Source organism: Myotis daubentonii, unplaced genomic scaffold, assembly GCF_963259705.1.
Source record: "Myotis daubentonii unplaced genomic scaffold, mMyoDau2.1 SCAFFOLD_110, whole genome shotgun sequence".
Classification (NCBI taxonomy): Eukaryota; Metazoa; Chordata; class Mammalia; order Chiroptera; family Vespertilionidae; genus Myotis; species Myotis daubentonii.
Window position 1 is genome coordinate 808 of NW_026775503.1, and position 5,168 is coordinate 5,975.

A 5,168-nucleotide genomic window follows, 5' to 3' on the forward strand; every position below is an offset into this window, starting at 1 on the left:
TTCTACTGCTTCAGGGTGAAAATGCTCTGAAGATACCAATTAAATCCATTTGATCTATTGTGTTATTTCAGTCCACTCTTTATTTTTTAAAGACTAGGTGTGAGGCCGCCCTGTGCAAGGGTGAGGCAGCGCACAAGTCTTCCCCCCCCACCTTCTCTCTCCCCCTCCAGCCCCCGCCCATCTCCCTCCCCCCCCCCAGCCCCTGCCCATCTCCCTCCGCCCCCACCCACAGGGACCCCAGCCCAGGAGGAGGTCAGGGCCCAAGTCTCCCCCCGCCTTCTCCCTCCCCCCCCAGCCCCCGCCCGTCTCCCTCCACCCCCACCCGCAGGGGCCCCAGCCCAGGGGAGCCAGGGGAGCCTAGGGGAGCCAGGGGAGCATGTCACACGCTAGGGGGAAGGGAACGCTTCACTGATTTGAGTGTCACCCTTGCGCAGGGGCCACCCTAATCTCCTCTGCATCATTCCAGCTTTACTATATGTGCTGCTGCTGCTGCTGCTGCTGCAGAGTCCAGCACCAGGCCACTCTTTGCTTCTTGATTTTCTGTGCGGAAGATCCAGCCATTGATGCCAGTGGGATTGCTCAAATCCCCTACTATGTCTGTATTATTGTTGAACTCTCCATTTATGTACATCAGGATTTGATTTACACATTTACTTGCTCTTATGTTGAAGAAATACATGTTTGCAAGGGTTATATCCTCTTGTTGGATTGCTCTCTTTATCATTCTGTGGTGTCCATTCTTATCGCACAATATAGCCTTTGTTTTACAGTCTATTTTGTCAGCTCTAGGTTTACCTCCCCGGCTTATTTTTCATTTGTATTTGCATGAAATACCTTTTGCCATCCCCTTGCTTTTTGTCTGTATATCTTTCATTCTGAGGTAGGTCTCTTGTTGACTGCATATATATGGTTCTTGATTTCTTATCAATTCAGCTACCATGTCTTTTAATTGCAGCAGTCAAGCCACTTACATTTAAAGTGATTATTTGTAGATATGTTTTATTCTTTTAACTCTGTTTCCCTTTTATTCCTTCTTGATAGTTCTTATACTAATGGTTTGGTGGTAACACACTTCTTTTGCTGTTTCTTGTCTGGGAAGCTCTTTATTTCTCCATCAATTTTAAATGACAGCCTTGCTGGGTAAAGTAGTCTTGGTTGAAGGTCCTAGCTTGTCATTATTTTGAATATTTTGTGCCAATCCCTACTGGCCTGGTATGTTTTTGTAGAGAAATAAGCTGACAGTCTTATGGGAGCTCCCTTGTAGGTAACTGACCGTCTTTCTTTTGTTGCTTTTAAGATGTCCTGTCTTTAATCTTTGTCATTGTCATGATGATGTGTCCTGGTGTCAAGCCTTTTTGGGTTCATCTTGTTTGGGACTCTGTGCTTCCTGGACGTGTGTCTCTTCCTTCACCAGGTTAGGGAAGTGTTCGGTCATTATTTCTTTTAATATGGTGTAGTCCCTTAACCTTTCTTTTGTCCTTGTACTCCTATAATGTGGTTGTTGTTAATGTTTCATGTTGTCCCAAAAGTCCCCTAAACATTCCTCATTTTTAAAAGTTCTTTTTTCTTTTTGCTGCTTTTGTCTTCTGTGACCTTGTCTTCCAAATCACTAATTTGATTCTCTCCTTAATCAAATTATTTATTTTCTCTAGTGTATTCTTCATTTCAAAGATTTTACTCTTTATTTCTGACTGGATCTTTTATATGGCTTAAATGTTCTTTTTCATGCATACTATCAGTTTTCAAGTTCCCACTGATTTCATCCATTCTTTACCTAACTTCAATTAACTATCTGAAATATTGCTTGCCTCACTTTGTTTAGCATTTTTTCTGGATGTGTCCCCTGTTCTTAAATTTGGGGCATGTTTCTTCGCATTTTGGCTGCCTCTGTGTGTTTCTTTCTTTGTATTAAAATCCAGGTCTTGGTAGTGTGGCTTCGTGTAGTAGGAGTCCTGTGGAACCCAGTGGCAATTTCTTCTTGATCATCTGAGTTGAGTGCTCCAGGGATGTCCCATGTGTGTTATGTGAACCTTCCTGTGGCAGTTGATTCTTGATGGCTGTTGGCCCATTCATGTAGTGATTCGATGCTCAGGCTAGTTGGCTGTGACCACAGTGTACCCTGCCTACAGTGTAGTGTATGAGCTGCTGACAGGTGTTGACCACGTGGAGCGCAATTCATCTCAGCGGGGTCTGGTGCCTGCCTAGATCTCTCTTTGGATCTGCCGCTTCTGAGGCTAATTGTATCCTTCTCTGATGTGCTCTGAAGCTGGCTATCGGCTTGTTGTTCCTGGGGCTTCCTGGGAGGGACTCTGGTGCTGAACAATATCAGATGCTTGATGTGACTCTCCCAGGGCAAACTCTTTGCATCTACAAAGCAATTCACAATTTGTGACAGCCTCTGCTGAGGCCCAGTGAGCACAGGAAGGTCCAAGCAGGGCACCAAAGCTGGCTTTGACTAGCATTGAGCCTGGGGGCAGGTCAGCAAAAGCCCCAGAGCACACCATGTTCTGCCTCCCTGTCTGCCTCCATCTGCCGGGTGCCTGTTTGTCTCAGTTAATGAAAGAGTCTCTGGAAGCACTCAAGTTGCATGAGGGAGGTTCTCAGGGAGTCCCCAGGTAGAGGTGAGTGGTGCTCACCAGATGGATGCAGGTTCAAGCTCAGTGTCAGTGTTGGGTCTGAGGCCACTCAGCCAATGTCCCAGGGGATATCAGGTCCAGCTGCCACCCGCTGGGTCCTCACACATCCTTGAGCAGTGTACAGAAGGCGCAGACCTGGCATTGTTTGTAGGAGGAGAATGAAAAAGTCAAAAGAGGCTGCTTCCCAGGATTGAAGGTGTCTGGAATCTGTAGTCTGAGATCAGCCGTGTGAGCTTAAGGGCTTTGCAGAAGGTCTGTGGATTCTCAAAGGCCAGAGAGCTGCTTCCTGTTGTAGATGACTCGTGGATCCCCACAGGGGAGCGAGAGCATGGTGGGATCATGCAGGTGCAATCCAGCCATCACGTAGTGAAAAGTAGAATCCCCTCATGGGTGGCTGATTTCAGCAGATTCATCCCTCCATTTCTGTCCTAAGAGAACTGGAGCTCTCTCCAGACTTCCGACCAGATGCATGCTCACTGGCTTCCCGGGCAGCACTGTCCCTGCCTTCTTTCCTCAAGGCTGGGTGAGCCAGGCTGGCTGGAGTGTAGGGAAGGGAGGATAGAGGTCCGTTTGGAGGGTTGAAATGCTGTGAGAACTTTTAAGGCTTAAATTTATTTTCTGTGTGTCTGCTCCCACACTATAACTAAGCAGCCAAAGTGATGCTTAGCTCACTCTCAAGGAAGCACAGTTCTGCCCTGCACCAGTGCCACACATCACCAGAGCAGTGAAGGGAGCTACTGGAGGAAGAAGACAGGGCATTCCTCTCCCAGCAGTGTAACACCCTCACAGGCATGATTCTGTCTGGAGAGCTGACCCCTGCTGGAGCACTTAAGGCTTTTAGGCACAGAGTGTAATGATCTGATTTATATTTTTTAAAGATCACTCTGATTTGCATTTTCATTTTTATTAAAAATTACTTCTTTAATTATTTTTCAATTAGGGATGACATTCAATATTAGTTTCAAGTGTACAAAATAGTGGTTAGACATTTATATAACATATAAAAGCATCTCCTGATAAGTCTAGCATGGGATATCTTTGAAAAGGGTATTAATCCTATTCATGAGGGCTCCACCCTCATAACCTAATCAACCTCAAAAGACCCACCTTTTATTTATTTTTAATCAACCTTATTTGGGTGACATTCATTAATAAAATTGCATAGGTCAGGTGTGCAATTCTATAATGCATCATTTGTATATCGCATTGTGTGCTCACTGGCTTCAGGTCAAGTCTCCTTCTATCACCATTTATCCCCCCTATGCTCTCTTCTCCCTCCCCTACCTGTCACCCACCAACCTTACCCCCTACTCCCCACACGCCACCCCACCTGCCACCCCACACCCCACACCCCCAGCCCCCATCTGCCTCACCACATCCCCAATGCACAGCCCCCATCTGCCACCCCCAACTCCCCTCCCGCCAGCTCTCATCCCCCAATGCTACCCCTCACCCCCACCTCCCACTCTTACCCCCAACCCTACCCCCCACCGCCCCCCCATCACGCACCCCAGACCCCACACCTCCCATCCTCCACCCCCAACTTCCCAGCCCCCACCCTCCACCCCCCTTCCCCTGCTTGTGATTTGACATTTGAAATGATATTTGAGATGTGTCTTGAGAGCACGGGTAGGATTTAGACAGATGAAGAAGGTGAGAATATGCTTCAGGTACAGAGAGTGGACATTCGGCCTGGAGGCAGGAGAGATGAACACTGGACAGACCAGAGCATATGCCCTTCAGATGCCTGTGAGTGAGGGGTCAGGGCAGGGAAACAGAAGACCCTGCATGGAGGGAAAGGGCAGAGGGATAAGGGGACCAACCACAGAGTGGTCAGAGCAGGAGAGACAGCAGCCCCTCCATGGGAAGGCAGGGAAGCAGGGTCAGGGGACCAGGGGAGGGGCCGATGGACAGGTATGAGAGGGAATGCTGCCAAGGGGCAGGGCTGGGGGCAAGGGCTCCACCATGAGGAACAGGGAACTCTCCATGGAGGGGTCTGTTTCTCCTGTTACCTATCTCTACTCCCATGTCCCCCCTTCCCTGGCCCCTCCATGGATGGTGCCCTAACCCCCCTATCTTGCTCAGACTATGTGGGGTCCTTTGTCCTCCCTGCCCTGCTACCTCCCTGGATGATGCCCTCTCCCCCCTGCCCTGCCATCTATTTCAGGACCTGTGCTAAAATCCTTGCTGTCTCAAAGTAGGCTTCCCTATCCCCCCAGCCTCTCCTCTTCATGGAGGGTTCCCTGTTCCCTCTCATGCATGCCCTGTCCCCCCATGAAGGATTCTGTCTCCTCCATGCCCTTCTCCCTCAAACCGGGGCTCCCTTTCTCCACTGCTTGCCCCCTCAAAGTGAGGTTCTCTGTCCCCCTGCCGTGCCCCCTCCACGAAGGAAATCTTCCTCCCTGACCCTCCCCCTCAAAGTGGGGTTCTCTACACCCCTGCCATGCCCCATCCATGGAGGGTACCTTCTCCTCCCTGCCTCTCCCCCTAAAGTTGGGATCCCTGTCCCCCTGCCCAGCTCCCTCAATGGAT

At 49.2% G+C, this 5,168-nt stretch overlaps 2 non-coding genes across 2 annotated transcripts; both read right to left on the bottom strand.

Moving 5' to 3' along the window:
• Window positions 1-389: 389 nt before the first annotated feature.
• LOC132225752 (U6 spliceosomal RNA) lies at window positions 390-493 on the bottom strand. The gene has a single exon (XR_009450978.1). It is a non-coding gene; the product is annotated as a U6 spliceosomal RNA (small nuclear RNA).
• Window positions 494-3,257: 2,764 nt separating this feature from the next.
• Window positions 3,258-3,460, bottom strand: LOC132225753 (small nucleolar RNA SNORA74). Its single transcript, XR_009450979.1, has one exon. It is a non-coding gene; the product is annotated as a small nucleolar RNA SNORA74 (small nucleolar RNA).
• Between the last annotated feature and the right edge of the window lie 1,708 nt (window positions 3,461-5,168).